The sequence below is a fragment of the Rhipicephalus microplus genome, chromosome 8, assembly GCF_043290135.1.
Source record: "Rhipicephalus microplus isolate Deutch F79 chromosome 8, USDA_Rmic, whole genome shotgun sequence".
Classification (NCBI taxonomy): domain Eukaryota; kingdom Metazoa; phylum Arthropoda; class Arachnida; order Ixodida; family Ixodidae; genus Rhipicephalus; species Rhipicephalus microplus.
In genome coordinates this window covers 86,934,523-86,955,456 of record NC_134707.1, presented here as the reverse complement: position 1 = coordinate 86,955,456, position 20,934 = coordinate 86,934,523, and the positions used below count along the sequence as shown (strand labels likewise).

Here is a 20,934-nt window from a genome sequence, read left to right as displayed (position 1 = left end):
GTGAGGTCGCTGGAAAATCTTTGCTGCCGACTCGGATACCTCCACCTATCTTCATGCTGAAGAATAAGGTTAATGTACTTATTGATGGCGTTTCTACCATGGCGTTAGTCGACACGGGAGCAACTGTTTCTGTCATGAGTGTGGTGTTCAAAAATCTGCTGGGACGCAAGGTTATGTTTCATTGGGACCACAGCACAAGCTTTCGTGGAGTGAGTGGGGACTCATTATACCCGGTTGGTGTGTGTAACGTGGATGTCTCCTTGGGTGGTCAAACCTTTAACACTGAGTTTACCGTGCTTCCGCGTTCCACACACGATGTAATTCTCGGCATTGACTTTTTGAAATTGTGTGGCGCCAATGTTGACTGCCGAACAGGAGAACTCAGTATTTGCGGAAGTGTGTCCTCTGCGCTCTTAGAAGAATCATCCCAGCAAGAGAGTGTGTTTTGTGTTTCTGAAGACACTGTTGTGCCCGCTTTATCCGCGATGCGCGTTCCCGTTGTTTGTTCGTCTTCTGTTAGTACTTCGTTCGATGTTGCGGTGGAACCGGTCCATAGAAACTGTCTTAAGAAAAATGTGTTGGTTCCGTATTGTATGGTTTCAGTTACCGATGGATGCGCAGGGCTATGGACGCTAAATTGCTCCACTGAAGCCGTAGTGCTGTCTCAAGGCCTAAAACTTGCTACGTTTCAGGGAGAGTCATTTATACCTATGGCAGTGCTTACAGAACTACCGGATACAGCACAAACCAGTGTCTCGCACACCGCAAACGAACACATGCTCGGAATGGTAGCTACATCGCTCAGTGACCATGAACGTCGTGTTTTGATGGCCCTGCTCTCGAAACACTCTTCAATATTCGACTTTGCACAGCACGACGGCCCCACATCGATTCCTGCATCCCGTACTCGCCATCGCATCAACACAGGATCCGCTGAACCGATTCGTCAAAAACCATATCGTGTGTCCTCTGCGGAGCGAAAGATCATCAGCGCTCAAGTCGAAGAAATGATGGGTAAAGGAGTAATTCGGGAATCGTCTAGCCCTTGGGCAGCTCCAGTGATACTGGTGAAGAAGAAAGACGGCACGTGGCGATTCTGTGTCGATTACCGTCGCCTAAATGCCGTTACTAGGAAAGACGTATACCCACTCCCACGAATTGACGACGCCATCGATTGCCTCTTTGCGGCTTCTTACTTCTCTTCTGTGGATTTACGATCAGGTTACTGGCAAATCCCTATGCACCCGGATGACAGAGAGAAGACCGCTTTTGTAACGCCCGATGGACTATTTGAATTCAACGTGATGCCTTTCGGGCTTTGTAACGCCCCCGCAACGTTTGAAAGGTTCATGGACACTATACTTCGCGGTTTGAAGTGGGAAGTTTGTATGTGCTACCTAGACGACGTTGTGATCTTCGGCCGAACATTTCGTGAGCATAACGAGCGCCTGGACTTGGTACTGAACTGCTTGAGGAAGGCCGGCCTTGTGCTTAATTCTAAAAAGTGCCATTTTGGTGAACGACAGACACTTGTGCTGGGACACCTGATCGACAAAGAAGGTATACGACCAGATCCACAAAAGACAACAGCTGTGGAGGCATTCGAGGCACCTCGCTCTGTGAAGCAGCTACGAAGTTTTTTAGGGTTATGCTCCTACTTTCGCCGTTTCATTCCCAAATTTGCTGACATAGCTCATCCGCTCACATGCCTTCTCCAAAAAGGTGTTCCTTTCGAGTGGAGCTCGGAATGCGACTCATCGTTTCGGCAGCTAAAGCTACTGTTGACGTCCCAGCCTATTCTTCGCCACTTCAATCCGTCATCACCGACAGAAGTTCATACCGATGCTAGTGGTGTTGGCATTGGCGCCGTACTAGTTCAGCGTGTCGGCGACAGCGAGCATGTGATATCGTACGCTAGCCGCTCATTGAGTCGCCCCGAGCGCAACTACACTGTCACCGAACAAGAGTGTCTGGCGGTCGTCTTCGCTGTGCAACGGTTTCGATCGTATCTCTACGGGCGCCCCTTTACTGTCGTCACGGATCATCACTCTCTATGCTGGCTTGTGAATCTTCGGGATCCCTCTGGTCGACTAGCACGCTGGGCGCTCCGTCTGCAGGAGTATGATTTCGTTGTTTCCTACAAGAGCGGCCGGCGACACGCTGATGCTGATTGTCTCTCTCGCCTGCCACTCCCAACGACTGAATGTGACGCGGACAACTTTGATGAATACATCGCTTTTGTGTCCACGGGATTTCCGGATATGGATACCTTCATATCAGAGCAGAGGAAAGACGACAGCTTACAGCCGCTATTCGCGGCCGCGCGGGAGTCCGCTGCAGACAATCGTTTTCGCTTACGTGACGGCGCCCTATATAAGACGAACTTCTCGGCTACCGGTGCGCGCTACCTTTTGGTTGTCCCCAAGAGCCTTCGCAGTCACGTATTATCTGCCATGCACGACGAACCAACTTCCGGACATCTTGGATGCACAAGAACACTCTACCGTGCTCAGGAACGCTTTTATTGGCCCCGGATGCGCAATGATACCGAACGGTACGTCGCCAGCTGCACCCAATGTCAGCGTTACAAGCGACCAACTGACGCGCCGTCTGGTCGCCTTCAGCCTGTTTCGCCTCCTAGCACCCCCTTTGAGCAAGTTGGTATAGATCTTCTGGGCCCTTTTCCGCGATCCACAGACGGCAATCGTTGGGTCATCGTTTGCGTAGACCACTTAACCCGTTATTGTGAGACGGCAGCACTGCCGTCGGCCACAGCAAAAGACGTTTCCATCTTCTTGCTGTTTCAAGTTATCCTCAGACACGGACCTCCTCGCATCGTAATCAGCGACCGTGGGCGGCAATTTACCGCGGATGTTGTCGAAGAGACCCTTCGTCTGTGCTCATCAAGCTTCCGCCATTCCACTCCATACCATCCACAGACTAATGGTCTAGTGGAACGCACGAACCGAACGCTTGCCAACATGCTGTCCATGTACATCGACTCCGCGCACAAAAACTGGGACACAATTTTGCCTTTCATCACCTATGCTTTCAACACCGCAAGACATGAGACCACTGGTTACTCACCTTTCTTTCTCCTTTATGCTCGTCCACCACGCTATAATCTTGACACTATGCTTCCCTACTCTGCTCATCACAGTGAGCCGATCAACGAGATTCTCTGTAGAGCAGAAGAAGCGCGACGCCTCGCTCGGCTACGCACCGTCACCTCGCAAGACCGGTCAAAGATCCGCTATGACGACCGTCACCGACATGTTCACTTCAATCCTGGAGATCAGGTGTGGCTCTGGACGCCTTTACGGAAACGTGGCCTGTACCAGAAATTTCTCGCTCACTATGTCGGGCCCTACGTTATCCTCGAACGCCTCAGTGAGGTCAACTACCGCATAGCACGGCTCACAAGCACTGGACGGCGCTCGGCTAAAACAGAAGTGGCGCACGTCGCTCGCATGAAGCTATGCAATGCACGAACCACTGAGTGACTCGCCCGGCGGGCTTCGTCTGCCAACGGGGAAATGTCACGAGCGGTTGCAATGCACGGCGCATACAGCGCGAATGAAGATTCAGACAAAAGGTGAAGAAGGAAGACGACGTTGGGTGTGCTGTCTCGAGACCCCTTGTGGAAGTAAACGCGAACCATCCAGGCTCGCCTGTTTTTCAACCTTTTCGTGTACTTCTTGCGTGTAACATGTATATAAATATAAATATATATATATATATATATATATATATATATATATATATATATATATATATATATATATATATATATATATATATATATATATATATATATATATATATATAAGGTAAAAAAGTGTACGTAAGGGCTCGTTTTTCCGTGTTTTAACACAATGATAGTGAGATCTAACAGACAGTAATGCCAAGGAATGCAGAGGGAAAGTTATTAGAACCAATGGAATGTAAATAAGAAGAAAGAAAAGTGGATGAAAAATAACCAGCCGTGAGCAGAAATCGAACCTACGACCTTCGAATAACGCGTTAGATGCTCTAACCAGTGAGCTGCCACAGCGGCCTTCCCTACATCCACATTTTTGGGTTTATATGTAAATTTAGAAGTAGGAGTGACAGTCAGCGCCATCTATAAGCCAAACGACGAGTGTGAAAACACTCTTATGCGCATGCTTGGCGTCACGTAGCACGTGAACTTATTATGAGCGGGCAGCTGATTAATTGTCCCTCTTATACAACCTAAACACACCAAGTCTGCCAGTACGAGACCCTCGTTCAATAAAATAAGGGAAAGAAGTGTATACCGTAAGGGCTCGTTTTTCCGTGTTTTAACACAATAGTAATGAGATCTAACAGACAGTAATGCCAAGGAATGCACAGGGGAAGTTGGGAAGTTATTAGGACTAATGGAATGTAAATAAGAAGAAATAAAAGTGGTGAAAAAATAACCAGCCGTGAGCAGGAATTGAACCTACGACCTTCGAATAACGCGTTCGATGCTCTAACCAGTGAGCTACCACAGCGGCCTTCCCTCCATCCACTTCTTTGGGTTTATATGTAAATTTAGAAGTAGGAGTGACAGTCAGCGCCATCTATAAGCCAAACGACTAGTGTGAAAACACTCTTATGCGCATGTTTGGCGTCACGTAGCACGTGAACTTATTATGAGTGGGCAGCTGATTAATTTTCCCTTTTACACAACCTAAACACACCAAATCTGCCAGTACGAGACCCTCGTTCAATGAAATAAGGGAAAGAAGTGTATACCTAAGGGCTCGTTTTTCCGTGTTTTAACACAATATTAATGAGATCTAACAGACAGTAATGCCAAGGAATGCACAGGGGAAGTTATTAGATCCAATGGAATGTAAATAAGAAGAAAGAAAAGTTGATGAAAAAATAACCAGCCGTGAGCAGGAATCGAACCTACGACCTTCGAATAACGCGTTTGATTCTCTAACCACTGAGCTACCACAGCGGCCTTCCCTCCATCCACTTTTTTGGGTTTATATGTAAATTTAGAAGTAGGAGTGACAGTCAGCGCCATCTATAAGCCAAACGATGAGTGTGAAAACACTCTTATGCGCATGTTTGGCGTCACGTAGCACGTGAACTTATTATGAGCTGGCAGCTGATTAATTGTCCCTCTTATACAACCTAAACACACCAAGTCTGCCAGTACGAGACCCTCGTTCAATGAAATAAGGGAAAGAAGTGTATACCTAAGGGCTCGTTTTTCTGTGTTTTAACACAATAATAATGAGATCTAACAGACAGTAATGCCAAGGAATGCACAGGAGAAGTTATTAGAACCAATGGAATGTAAATAAGAAGACAGAAATGTAAATAAAAAGAATACATATATATATATATATATATATATATATATATATATATATGTATATATATATATATATATATATATATATATATATATATATATATATATATATATATATATATATTGTGACGACTAACGGTGGCGCTAACGGGGGCTCCAGCGCGCGAGGATCTAGATGGAAAGGGAGAGGAGGTGGAAATAAAGAAGAAGAGAACAGGTGTCTGCAGCAAGGCTGCCTGTCTATGTCTCGTTATTCGTTGCAGTATATATTTATAATTATATATATTATATGGCACTAAGCTAAAAAAATCACAAGAAAAAATGGCAGCATATCCACGGAGTGAATGATGGAGAGTGGGGTGAAGCATTCGTCCGTCCATGCGTCCATCCGCCAGTCCGTGCGTGCGTCTGTTCGTGCGTCCGGTCCTGCGTTCGTGCATGCATCCGCCTCTGCGTCGGTTCATGCGTCCATCCATGCATCTGTCTAAGTTTCCGTTCGTCCATCTATTCAACACTCCAAGTACCACCATCTCGCATCTTTTCATCATATATCCGCACCGCCATCGAGTGGAAATTCTAAGGACTAAACGAGAGGTGGCACACGCAAACTTTCTTACGGCTTGCGCTTCGGGTCTACTTCCCACCTTTAACCACCTCTAGTTCATGGCGTATACTAGTTCACTGTATTCATGGAACTGCGGCCCAACGCTCGCTAAACCTTTCTAAAACCAAGGAGAGAGAGAGAGAGAAACGAGAAAAAAGGAAGGCAGGGAGGTTTGCCAGATGCTAGTATCTGGTATGCTACCCTACACTGGGGTTGGGGAATGGGGGGTTGAAAGAGAAAGGGAAAGTTAAAAAAGAAATAAGAGAGAAACACCGACACACACGCACACACAAAATCAGTCCACTCAGAGCCGTTCCGACAGGCCAGTAGTTCGCAAGAAGCCCAGTAGCACTTGCACGGCTTTCTTCTGTTACGATGAGTCATGAAGATGGCGCAGTATACTTTCTTCTGACAGCGGCTGGTCATCTAACCTGTTTAGTTTATTGGAAAACTGTTGTCTTTCCAGGTTGTATTTCGGGCAGTCACAGAGGATATGTCGAATGGTTTCTTAATCTCCGCAGTGTGCACAGTCGGCGGTGTCGGCCATACCTATGCGGAACGTGTACGCACGGGTAAACGCGACTCCCAACCATAGTCTGCACAGAGCAGTAGCGTCGCCTCGTGGAATTTTTGTTGGAAGCTGTATGCTTAACATTGGATCAAGGGATCGTAATCTTGCATGCGTAAAAGGAGGCTCATTCCAAAGAGCCATGGAGCGTTGGCTAGCGAGCATGCGGAGCCTCCTAGCAGCGTCCGTCCTTGAGAGAAGTATTGACTGGTTGTTGTCTTCTGTATGGGCTGAACGGGCAGCTTGATCAGCTCGTTCGTTACCGATAATTCCACAGTGGCTTGGCAACCACTGAAATATAACGTGGTGCCCTTTCTCTGTTATATGGTGTAGCATTTCTGCCGTTTCAAATACCAAGTGCTCGTGTGGACCACGGCGTAGATTTGACAGAAGTGACTGCAGTACCGCCTTGCAGGTTACGCCCAGTGAGTATGACGTAGCAACCTTTTCCTGCCAAATAGTGCTCAATGTACGTGGCAATGGCTGCAAATGGGAGAAGAGAGACAGGAGAATTCGGCTTTTACTTTTTTACGGCTTGCGCTTCGTATCTACTTCCCACCTTTAACCACCTCTAGTTCATGGTATATACTAGTTCATTGTATTCATGGCACTGCGGGTCAACGTTCGCTAAACCTTTCTAAAACTAAGGAGGTGACACCCAGCGTGTGTAACGTAGTAACCCTTTTTTTGTAAGATAGTGCTCAGTGTACATGCCAATGCCTGCTAATGGGGATCGCAGCGTGCGCGTTAACTAAAAGCCGAATGCTCCTGTCTCTCATTCCCCCTTAGCAGCCATTGGCATGCACATTGAGCGCTATCTTTTATTTTTCAACAACGCACAGAAGAAATCTCTCACCGGCACCTCCTTGGAGGTCAAAACGTTATACTCGTTACGCACTACAACGGCTACGAGGGACGAACGGGTGCCGCTATACGGAGCTTCGCCCCTAAAAACTGGCAGATCCCGCGTACATTGGGAATCGATGATAAACGAAGCACGAATGACAAAGGTTGATATGTCATTTTTATATCAGCACAACGTTACGAGGTGGAGGTACATGACTTCCGTGTCGTTATTATGATGTTTGGATGCGTCGTTTACCTTCGTCATTTGTTAACGTCACGTGATACCAAATTGAGTATACGTGGAGCTATAGTGAAACGACCACGAGCACACTATGAGCGTGATATGTTGTCATGTGCTTACGTCACATGCGTGTCAAGATTATCATGTTTGCACCAGTCATATACAATCGCCATCAATTGACGTCACCTAACACTGAATTCGGTATATGTGGAGCTAGCAAAACGGTCGCTTGCACGTTACGAAAGGCCCAATATACTTCAATGTTGCCTCGACGCGCGCGCATGCTGGGCACAGCGACGCTACGTTAGCAAAACACGAGTAATCATAGTCTGACGCCAGGCACGCTCGGTGCCACCAGCCTCCGTCGGCGCGGCCCGACGGCAACCATAGCGAAATGCGGCATGCTGTATTTTGCGCCGATGCGTTACCCAGACAACACTGCGTCTCCCTCTTTTGGTGCCAGAAGAACGCGGACGCGCTAAGACACGCATGTGTCAAAGCAACCCATGGCAGCGCGCACCAGCGAGTATATGGCAGGACCGGCGCCTGGCATCACAACGCCGGCGTGATGCGCCGAAATGAACGCTGGTGAGCACGCGCACCACGTCACGTCGAAATGTATTGGCGCCTTATCTGTGGAAAGATGTCATGTTCTCTCATGACACACATCTCCTGATTATCATGTTTGCAGTGAGTCACATACCTTCGTCATTAATTGACGTCACGTAATACCAAATTTGGCATGTGTGAAGCTTGCGAAACAGCCGCGAGCGCATCAAGAGTGTGGCATGTAGTCTTGTTACATGACACGCATGTCGTAATTATCATGTTTGTATCTGCCATTTACCAAGTCGTCCGTTAGCGTCACGTAATACCGAGTGAAGCTAGTGAAATGGCCGCGAGCACATTATTAGCGTAGCATGTATTCATGTTGTTACATGAAATGCATCTCATGGTTATCATGTTTGTACCAGTATCGTACCTTCATCATCCATTCACGTCCCGTGATACCAAATTTTGTATAAGCTAAGCTGACGAAACGGCCGCCAGCGCATCATAAGCGTAGCATGTAGTCACGTTGTTACATGACACGCATCTCATGTTTATCATGTTTGCACTAGTATCATACCTTCATCATTCATTCACGTACAGTAATAGCAAATTTGGTATATATGACGCTAGCGAAACAGCCGTGAGCGCATAATGAGCTTGGCATGTAGTCATGTTTATACATGATACGCATGTCGTGATTTGCATGTTAGGGTCTGCTGCTTGTGTTCGCCATGCAGTCATGTCGTACTATACCAGTTTTGCAACGTGCCATGTGAACGAAACCACCGCAAGAGCTGTAGGACCACGAAATGTAAGTCATAAAATTCATGACATCCATATCATGATTTTCATGTTCTGGCTAGTCAAATATGTTCTTCATACAGTCATGTGAAGCCATGCCAAGTTTGGTATCGATGCCATTATTAAAATGGCCAGGAGAGCTAAATGTCGTAGGCGGCTAGACAGATAGATAGATAGATAGATAGATAGATAGATAGATAGATAGATAGATAGATAGATAGATAGATAGATAGATAGATAGATAGATAGATACGCTCAATGTCGCCGAAGTTCGCTAAGAAATGTTTCGCATTTGAAAAGTTCTAGGACCCCACCGGAGACACGAACCAACGATCCCATGCTGCTCAGTGCGTTGCGTAACCAACTAGTCACAGCGTTCATGCTATCCATCTCATTGAAGGTCATATATATCATCCGTGTCTACGTGTGGACGAAAACAATGATGTGGGAATTTAGCGGACACCAGGTACTGGGCCTCTGGCTAGACTCGAGAACAAAGAAGACAATCTTGCGACTCAGGTGTTGAGAACACGCTGCTTTCGCTGGCTCAATGCGTACCTGTGCTTTGTTCGCTATGTACTCCGACACTGGTGGAGGTGCTGGCCCGCAACCACGCCTGATGCTCCACACTCCCACGGGTAGTCGTTCATCCAGCCCGGGCGCACTTGTCGACACTCCCGTGCATCGCTTCAGTCGTCGCTTGCGAAGCCTCCCTCCAGAGTTCACTCCCCCGCAGGAACACTCTATAAGGCACCGCTCACATCTACCAATGGCCACCGCCAGTCCACAACAGTTACTACGAGACAATAGTCTGCCAACCACACCACAGGTAACCCCGTTTTCACCGCTGGTGCCTGATCGCTTAGGTGGTGGAGCACATGAAGACGTCGAAGACTGGCTTGATCACTATGAAAGTGTCGCCAGCACCAACCAGTGGTCTCTTGAACAAAGGCTTTGCCGCGCCTGTTTCTATCTCGACGACAGTGCTCGTACTTGGTACGAGAACAGAGAAGGCAGCTTGTCAACAAGGAGTCACCTTAAAAGAGGGATGATTGACACGTTTGCCAATGTCGACCGGCACGAAGTGCGCAGCATTTACTCGAGCTACGGGTTCAGAAACCCAATGAAACAGTCACAATGTTCGTGGTGGACATGTCCCGTCTCTTCCGTAAAGCTGACCCGCACATGACCGACGACAAAAAGTTACGCTACCTCATGCGTGGCGTTAAAGAGCAATTGTTCGATGGACTTTTGCGGAACCCGCCAAGCACCGTGACAGACTTCATCAAAGAAGCTACGGCTATGGAGCGGGCGCTTCACCTCCGGTGCCGACAATACCATCGCTTGTCCAGCAGCGCCCACATTCAAGTCGCCGCTACGACATCTGTCAATCAAAGCACGTAGCGCGATTTAATACGAGAGATTGTTCGCGAAGAGCTGCTGAAGCTGCGGACTGTGATCACGCAACCACCGACGGCGTCTGTCGCTGAAGTCATCCGCGAAGAAATACGCCAAGCGTTTTCAGCAGCTGGTCCTACTCACGATCACTGACCTATGAGCTACGTAGCCACGCTTCGCCGCCCGCCGCTCGTTGCGCCGTCGTACCGCCAGCCATTGGCAGCCGTTCATCGGTGGCCACCGCAAAAAGAGACACCGCGGCGCCCTGCCGTCGTGTCGTCGTACGAAATGCTGCAGTACGAAGAGCCGTCTCCCAAGGAGACACGACATCTGAAACATTACGAGCCGTTGTGGCGTCAACAGCTTCGTAAAACACGTGTGGCGCACCGTAGATAAATGTCCGCTTTGTTTTACCTGCGGAGGTGTGGGCCACATTTCCCGTCTTTGCTGGCACCACGTCGATACGTTTCGACCTCTTCGACGACTACGCACCACACCGGGACGCTGATTCCCAAGGAACCCCCTTGTCTCGGTCCCATTTTGACAACCGCCGTGCCAACAATGACGACAGTGTGCCTGATTACCAGCCAGGTTTGGGACGTCGACCACGCTCTCCGTATCCGGCATATTCACCTTCGTCGCGCCAACGCACTACAGCCGACGTCAGTAGAAGGAGGTCACGAAGTCCACGCCGAGGAAACGGAAGGCGGCGACCTCCAGTGGTGAGGTTGCAGGCCGTCAAGGCGACGAAAAAAGGCCCCCATTACTCGTACCACAGGACGCCGTAAGGCCGACTAGTATTAACACCAACAAAACTGTGACCACAGATCTTACCGTTTTTGTAGACGGACAGCAAGTAACAGCCTTAGTTGACACCAGTGCTGGCTTTTCCATCATAAGTGAAAAAATTGCCATGTGCCACAAAAAGTGATGACTACGTGGACGGGACCTCACCTGAGGACAGCAGGCGGCCAGTTGTTGATGCCTGTCGGAAGGTGTACAGCAAGACTCGACATCGGTGGCTCTTCTTTCGTGGCGACGTTCGTCATCCTCACCTCATGTTGCAAAAACCTGATCATAGGGATGGACTTCTTAAGAAAATATGGTGCCATCATCAACATCCCGGACCGTTCAATTACGTTCTGCAACAGCCCTGGTTTAGGTGACTGTTGAGATGCAATACGTAACACTTTACGTATAATTGATGATGATGTCGTCCCGCCATGGCCATGCACTCTTGTTTCGGTGGAAGGGCACGAAGCGTTTGATGGCGAAGGCATTGCTGACCTAATTGGCTCGCAGCTATTTAGCGATGGCATTTTGGTCGCACGAGGTATCGTCCGTCTGACTGGTGGGCGCACGAATTTTCTTCTGACCAACTTTTGTGCTGAGTGCCGGCACCTTCCGAAGGGCACAGCTATCGCTTCGTACGACAATATCGTAGAAATGCGAGGCCGTTTCTGTTTGTCAGTATTAGACGATGCGCCTACTCAAGAACCAGAACCCGTTCTCGACGTTGGCACCACTCTGTCAAAGGACGACCGACAGAGACTTCGTCAGGTGCTAGCTGAATTCCGAGACTACCTTTGATCGACCTCACGAGTTGGTTGAACACCTTTGACAAAGCATCGAATAATCACCGAGGACACGGTGAGACCTACTCACCAGATCCCTTATCGTGTAGCTTTAAAGGAACGCGAAGCCATACAAGTCGCGAAAATGCTTGAAGATGATGTCATTCAACCATCACAGGGCCCCTGGGCATCGTCTGGAGCGCTAGTAAAGAAAAAGAACGGCACCCTGCGTTTTTGCGTGGACTACATGAAGCTGAATCGGGTGACCAAAAAACATGTGTACCCGCTCCCACGTATTGATGACTCCCTTGACAGACTTCGGCGCGCTCGCTACTTTTCTTTCATGAACTTGAGGAGTGGATACTGGCAGATCGAGTTATACCCAAGAGACCGAGAAAAAATCGCTTTTGTGACGCCAGATTGTTTATAAGAATTTAGTCTTGCCTTTCGGTTTGTGCTCCGTGCCCGCGACTTTTCGAAGGCTTATGGACATGCTACTTTCAGGCTTGAAGTGGAAGACGTGCCTAGTCTATCTGGGCGGTGTTATAGTGTTTTCGACTACTTTTGACGAGCATCTCAGAAGGCTTGAAGTTGTTCTACGTGCCATACGTTCCGCCGGCGTAACATTGAAACCAGATATGTGTCATTTATGTTTTCACGAACTTCAGTTTCTCGGTCACGTCGTCAGCAACACAGGCGTCCAGCCCGATCCTGGAGAAATTGCCGCAGTCGCACAGTTCCCGGTACCCTCCAATAAGAAGGCTGTCAGACGCTTCCTAGGCCTTTGTGCCTATTATCGCCGGTTTATCGCAGACTTTGCCCGCATCGCGTCGTCACTAACTTTGTCTCACAAGAGACGACGTTGCCTTTGAGTGGAACGAAGAACAGGAGGCTGCCTTTAATGACCTGCGTCAACGTTTTCAAACACCCCCAGTGCTTGCGCACTTCGACGAAGAAGCCCCGATGATGCTTGACACAGACGCTAGCAATGTTGGTCTGGGAGCTGGGCTTGTGCAGCAGCAAGAGGGCACAGAAAGGGTAATCGCTTACGCAAGCAGGTCTCGCTAAGGCTAAATACTCCACGACTGAGAAGGCATGCCTCGCCGTGGTATGGGTGGTTACAAAATTTCGCCCGTATTTATATGGCCACCCCGTCAACGTAATTAGCGACCACCACTCACTGTGCTGGTTAACAACTCTTAAAGACCGTACCGATCGATTAGCGAGTTGGAGTCTCAGGCTGCAAGAATTTGATATGGTAGTCGTACCTAAGTCAGGCAAGCGACATATGGACGCTGAATGTCTGTCCTGTTCACCCATTGAGTCGGCAACTCTACCTGGAGAGGGAGAAACGGCATTTCTCGGTGTCCTCGACACGACCGCTATCGCGCAGCAACAACGTGACAACGCTCAGTTGCTTGGCCTAATTAACTACTTGGATGGCAGATCTCAGAAAACGCCAAGAGTTTTCGCAACAGTGTTGTCATCGGTTTGTTTACGGGACAGAGTACTCTACAAAATGAACTTTTCATCGATGGAATCCGACTATTTGTTCGTCATCCCAGCAGCCCTTCGTACCGAAGTGCTTCAAGCATGCCACAATGAGGTGATGTCTGGCCAATCGGGTTACACGAGAACGTTGGCCAGAATACAGCAAAGGTATTACTGGCCGAGACTAACCACAGCCGTGAAGCACCACGTCCGTACCTGTCTCGACTGCCAGTGACGCAAGTCACCACCGACTAAACCAGCTGGCCTCCTGGAACCCGTGCAGGTCCCAACAGCTTCATTCTACCAGATCGGCATGGACATTTTGGGCCCACTACCTACTTCTACTGCAGAGAACCACTGGGTTTTGGTCGCGACGGTTTATCAGACCCGTTATGCCGAGACAAAGGCTATTCAGAGAGGTACAGCAGTGGAGGTGGCAAGATTATTCATCGAGAATTTTGTACTGAGGCATGGTGCACCAACCGTCGTGATCACAGACAGAGGAAATGCATTTACGGCAGCTCTTTTGGATCACGCCCTGATGCTGAGTGGAACAACGCATCGTAAGACCACCGCCTACCACCAACAAATAAAAGGGCTGACAGAGCGTCTAAACAAAACCAATGAAGACATGCTTTCGATGTACGTAGACGTTGAACATAAAAATAGTGATGAAATCTTGCCATACGTAACGTTTGCGTACAACACAGCCAAGCAAGAAATAACCCGCGCAACCCTATTCAGCCTCGTTCATGGACGAGAAGTACGGACTATGTTAGATGCGATGCTACTGCACCAAGGTGACGACATCGACCCAGACGCCAACACGTTTACGGAACGCGTGGAAGAAGCTAGGAAACTTGCACGTTTACGGATCCGCCAGCAGCAAGAGTACGATGCAGGCCGCTAAAATGCTCACCGCAGAACTGTCGTCTATCAAACTGGCGACAAAGTATGGGTTTGGACACCCGTATGGAAACGAGGACTTTCTGAAAAGCTCTTAAGAAGATACTTTGGGCCATACCGAGTGCTGCGACAACTGAGTGATGTCACTTACGAAGTTGTTCCCGACAGTTCGTGTAGTAAAAAAAAACAGCATTTTTGACTTCGCATTGGGTCGATGCTTCTTGAGAGGGAGGCAAATGACCCGTGTCTACATGTGGACAAAAACGATGATGTGGGAATTTAACGGACACCAGGTAGTGGGCCTCTGGCTTGACTCCAGAAGAAAAAAGACAATTTTGCGGCTCAACTGTTGAGAACACGCTGCTTTCGCTGTCTCAAGGCGTACCATATATATATATATATATATGTATATATATATATATATATATATATATATATATATATATATATATATATATATATATATATATATATATATATATATATATATATATGTATATATATATTATGCAACGAGCGAGTTCACGCAAAAACACTTGTTATTATTCAAGAAGCGTTAGCCGCACCAAGGGAACCCTGCAAGCATGAGCCACACGGACGTGTACGTCTTCTTTCACTCTGGCCAGAGCTGGTGCCACTATGCTTCGGTACAATTACTCCCCGTGCAGAAAATTGCCAACCTGGCGATCTAAGTAAATGACACGACAGGAGGGTCATAGCATGGTTTGAGGCGTGATACGTGAACCGTTTAACGCCCATGGTAGCGTTGGTCCGAAGCTGGATCAATGGGCTCAATTTCATAGTTGACGGGAGATGTTTGTCGCACCACACGGTAGGGGCCGTGGTATTTCGACAAAGGCTTTGGGGAAAGACCGGGGGGAGTGTAGACGGGACCCAGAGCCAAACCAACATTCCTGGGTGATAGTGGGCACAAGATGCAAATTCATCGTGGTCCGTCTTCTGGCGTTATTGGTCTTGCGCGGTAAACGAGCGAGCGAGTTGACGACACTCTTCGGTATAAGCAGCTGCTTCGGAAACGGGCGTCGCTTCGGAAACATTAGGTTTGTAAGGAAGAATGATGCCCAAGGAGCATGAGTGTTCACGTCCGTACAGGAAGAAGAAAGGAGGGAAGTCGGTGGTTGTTTGTGGCGCAGAGTTGTACGCGTACGTTACAAAAGGGAGCACTTGGTCCCAATTAGTGTAGTCATCAGACGCCTACATGGCAAGCATATCTCCAAGGGTACAATTAGAGCGTTCTGTAATGTCATTGGTTTGAGGTGGGTATGCCGAGGTTTTCCGATGGACAGTGCAATATTCCTTGAGCAGCTCGTCGACGGCGTTCGAGAGAAGCGCGCGTCCACGGTCACTCAGTAATTCAGGAGGTGCACCGTGCCACAAAATCAGATGGTGAAGAAGAAAGGACGCGACGTCTTTCGCAGTGGTAGCAGGCAGCGCAGATGCTTCAGCGTAGCTTGTCGAACGATCAACGGCGACGATAATCCACCGGTTGCCTCGAGAAGTGTTGGGTAGAGGACCATAAATACCAATTCTGACGCGGTAGAATGGTCTCGCTGTACAGGTTAAGGGTTCCGAAGGGCCAGAAATGCTGTGAGAAGGTGACTTGCGGCGTTGAAACGTGCCACATGACCAAACGTACTGGCGAACGTGCCGATACATGCCGCGCTAGTAGTATCTTAGATGAAGGCGAAAGTAAGGTCTTGAATACTCCATCGTGGCAACACGGGGGGTCGTCGTGAAAGGCAGCGCAGATGTCCGAGCGCAAATGACGGGGGATGACGAGGAGCCACCTACGGCCATGCGTCTCTTAATTGCGGCGATACAACAAGCCTTCACGGACAGCAAAGTGTCTCGCTTGACGAGAGAGCGACCGTGAAGTCAATTCTGATGAACTGTCAGAGAGGAAGTCGAGCAGAGAATTAATCCAGGGATCCTTGTGCTGCTCGGCTGGCATATTGGTGATGCTCAGCGATGACGAGTCGCAGATGGCAGTTGGTAAGCAGGCAATATCAGGAGGCAGCAGAGAACGGGATAGGTCATCGTTATCCGAATGTCTGCGTCCTGAGCGATAAACAACACGGATATCATATTCCTGAAGGCGTAAAGCCCAACGAGCAAGACGGCCAGTAGGGTTTTTCATGGATGCTAGCCAGCGTAAGTCATGGTGATCTGTGACAACATCAAACTGGCGTCCTTAAAGGTAAGTGATAATTTTTCTATAGCCCAAGTGATAGCCAAGCGCTCCTTTTCCGTGACGGAATAGCTGGACTCTGCCTTAGTTAGGGTACGGCTGGCATAGGCGACAACGTACTCTTCGCAGCCATCCTTCCGTTGAGCGAGAATGGCACCAATGCCGACATCGCTAGCATCCGTGTGAACTTCAGTAGGCGCATTAGGATCGAAGTGGCGGAGAAATAGTGGAGACGTGAGTAGCTGGCGCAGCGTCGTGAATGCTACATCGCAATGGGAATTCCAGCCCGAGAGGTCCGTGCTACTGGAAAGACGCTGAGTTAGGGGGTTGATTATAGAAGCAAAATTGCAGATGAAACGCCAAAAATACGAGCACAAGCCTACCTAGCTACGGAGCTCCTTTAGGGTGGTAGGTTTGGGGTACTCGGCAACGGCACGCACTTTGGCAGGGTCTGGCGATATTCCTTCTTTCGAGACGAAGTGGCCGAAAATTGTGAGTTTTCGGGCGCCAAACTGACATGTTTTGAAGTTTAGCAGCAACCCGGCTGCTGTAAGCCACTGGAGAACTTGCTCCAAGCGGGAAAGATGAGTTTCTAAATTTGCAGAGAATAGAACCGTGTCATTTATATAGGAAAGACAGATGTGCCATTTAATTTCCCTGAGGACACTGTCCATCAACCTTTCAAAGGTCGCCGGCGCATTGCAAAGACCGAAGGGCATTGCATTAAATTCATATAAGCCGTCAGGGGTCACAAACGCCGTTTTTGGACGTTCTGGTTAGGTCATTGGCACTTGCTAATATCCAGAGCGCAGATCCAGTGAAGAGAAAAACTTCGCACCTTGAAGGCAATCCAAAACGTGATCAATGAGTGGCAGGGGATAAACATCCTTGCGTGTGATCTTGTTTATTTGACGATAATCCACGCAAAAACTAATAGAGCCACCTTTTTTCGCACGAGGACATCTGGCGAAGCCGAAGGAGTGTGTTAGTGTTGAATGACACCACATTGGAGCATCTCATTGAAGTGTTGAGTGATGAAGTCACGCTCAGCCTGCGAGACGCGGTAGGGGCGCTGACGAAGTGGATTATGATGACCGGTGTCGATATGGTGAGCGACGACTGACCAGCGTCCCAAGGGAGGTTGTCCGTGGTTGAAGGAGGCGCGGAAACGGTCAGGCAGTCGATTGAGCTTATTGCGCTGTTCTTGTTTAAGCCCGGTATCCACGCTGCGTGACAGAACGTCTTCGTCAGGTAGTGAGGGTGCAGTGGCAGCCGTGACAGCATCCACGAACATTGGCGTCGTATCGGAAGGGGCATCGAAAAGAAAAATGGCATCGTAAGCGTCAATATGCCCAATATATTCGCCATGTAATAAGGTAGCAGGACAAGGGGACATATTGCACACGTACACGGCAATGGAACAATCGGCAAGCGTTACGACGGCAAACGGGACGACAAGGTTCTGGCGACGAGCGCATTCTTGCGACGGTATAAAGAGCGCAGTTGAATCAGGTGCGGAGTTGCACAAAATAGACACCACGGTGACCTAAAAAGCAGAGATGACGACGTCAGTGGCAACGATCACCTTTTTGGGTGAGCAAGGGAATGTCATGCTGAACGGAAACAAAACGAGTTGTGCACAAGCGTAGTCGACAGCGGCATGATTAGCGGAAAGAATGTTCCGCCCTAGGATGATTTTATGAGACGCATGCGGAAGGTCGACAAACTTAACGATGTACAGAACCCCTTGAATCCCAACACGAGCTGTGCATGTGGCAGAAGTCTCGACACACTGTGAACTCGCTGTGCGTAAGGAAATGTCAACCAGTGGAGTCGTCACTTTGTTCAGTTTGCGGCGTAACACTTCACTGATTACACAAATAGCGGCACCTGTGTCGACAAGAGCAGTTGTGGCGAAACCGGCCACACATATGGCAATCTGGTTAGGGGCGAAAGATGAGGCCTTGGAAATTTCGTCGGTGGCGCAGTTCTTGCCTCGGGAACTGCGATGGTTAGTTTTCTTCCTTGGCGTGATTAATGCGAGATGGGAGAAGGAGACCGAAGACGGGGTGAAGGAGATCGATGTGGTCTGAAGTCTGGTCCACGTGAGCGAGGGTCAGGTGCATCAGGTGTAACATGTGATTATGATTGTCGAGGAACGTTGCCGGAATGCTCAGCCTTATTGAAAGAGAATCTACGGCGACGACAGTAGCGCGCGACATGCCCTGGAATACTGTAGTTGTAGCAGACGGGCCGGTTATCCGCAGTACGCCAAGAGTTATCAGGTGCTCGAGGTGGCGAGAAGGATCAATTTACCGGATAAACTGAAACTGGCGACCTGTAGTAGTTGGTGGCTGGACTGCATGAAGGGAGCTTCGGGTGCGGAAGGAGGTTGGCGGACGGCTTCTGCATAAGTCAGCGGTGCAGTACCTGATATTGGGGACGTGGGCGAAGGGAGAGCCTTGGTGACTTGCGTCTGAATAGCATGGCGAAGTGAGTGGTCCAGTGCTGTATGGGTCTCACTGATAGTTGCCACAAAACACAACTGTCGAACTTATAGTTGCCAGAAAAGAGAACTGTCGAACTTCTTCGCGGATGTACTGTTTAATTGGAGGCATCAATACGGTGTAGTCGGGGCCACTTCTTTTGCACTCCAAAGCCAAAATATCTGCTGTTTGCGTATTAGCGTGACGTGTGAAAATTCGCTGCTTGCGCAGCTGATCAAAACTTTGGCAGAGCTGAATCACGTCCGTGATGCTCTGTGGGTCTTTGGCCACAAGCATATGAAAAGCGTCGTCATCAATGCCTTTCATTATATGCTTTATTCTGTCAGCCTCCGTCATCCTCGCACTCACTCGCCAACAGAAGCTGATCACATCCTCAATGTAGCTCGTGAAGCTCTCACCGTTTCGCTGAAATCGTCCCCGCAGGCCAAGTTCAGCGCGAAGCTTACGCGTAGCTGGATGACCGAAAAATGAGGTCATGGTCTCTTTGAAAACCAACCAGGTGGGGATGTCGGCTTGGTGGTTGGTGAACCATAGATTGGCCAAATCTGTCAGGTAGAAGATGACGTGAGTCAGCTTCGCAGGGTTATCCTACTTGTTAATCGCGCTGGAACGCTCGTACTCTGCCAGCCAGTCATTGACATCGTGATCTTCAGTGCCGTTGTAGACTCGTGGGTCACGCAGATGAAGTACACCAGGGCACATGACAGGAGGCGGCGTAGAAGAGGTTTGTGAGGGATTGATGCGCTTGGTCATTGCGGAATCGGATGGACCGCTGCGGAGCTCCAGGATGTTACCCAGCCCGTTTCCACCAAATGCAACGAGCGAGTTCACTTAAAAACACTTGTTATTATTCACGAAGCGTTAGCCGCAGCAACAATCTGATACAAGCAGGAAGCCGGCAAGCATGAGCCACACGGACATCAACGTCTTCTTTCATGCTGGCACAGATCTGGCGCCACTATGCTCCAGTACCATATATATATATATATATATATATATTGGACGTACAAGAAATATTCTTGAAGAATGCGAATGCTTGAATATCTTGCTTGTAGTTATGCAGCTACAGCTAGTTCCCCCGAAGGAAGAACTAGCCGATCCCCCGTGGTGAGTGGGAGCCATATATAAAGGAACAAGTAAGCAAGGACGCCAATTTCTCCCACCATCCAGTTGCTTCCGGCGTCGAGGTCCACACGACGCTGTCGGGGACAATCTGAGGTAGTCGCTTTGTGAAGTGCATGAGAACTGTATTTTTCGCTACCGCCATCGGTAACGTCGACTGGGGCCAAAGAAGGATATGCCGGACAAACGCCGGCGAAAATGCTGTATATAGAAGGCCTTTGTGATGCCACTCCATAGCATACGAACACCTATGGAAGAGCTCCAACCGAGTCGTAGTTGTGCATAACAAGGCTGGCTTGCATACGTGTCCAGACGCAGGAAGAACATGCCACTGCACGTCCGAAATACACTGCAGGTCAACGCACATTCGACCGTGTTCACTACATTTTGTATCGTTCCTAAATCTCTTTGAGTTACTTCGTATAGCAAACAGCCTGATGGGTAGCTATCGCATTATTTGCTTGGGCCTTGAGCCGAAACTGTGACGTTTATTCTTGGCATTCATCGAGTCAATGCTGCCGATGTCAGGTTTTTCTTAACGCTCGCGCGTTCAAATTATCCATGTGATCTCTCGCCGTTCCTGGGTAGAGACTAACTCCCGTATTCTAGAACGTCCCTTCACTCAACGCTGCACCTTCACTTGAGAAAGCCGATGGGAGCGTCGTCTCTAGGCACGGCAAGTCACTGCATATCAGCAATAATCTGCTGCGATTTCTGAGTGGCGCAGCGTTATTTTCAGCCTAGCTGTGGCGCAGCGCTCAACTCTGTAAAGTGAAGGGC

At 48.9% G+C, this 20,934-nt stretch overlaps 1 protein-coding gene across 5 annotated transcripts in view; it reads left to right on the top strand.

The window, feature by feature from the left end:
- Window positions 1-20,934, top strand: part of LOC142768646 (uncharacterized) — a 102,870-nt gene that overhangs the window by 15,136 nt on the left and 66,800 nt on the right. The gene's annotated exons all lie outside the window — the stretch shown is intronic.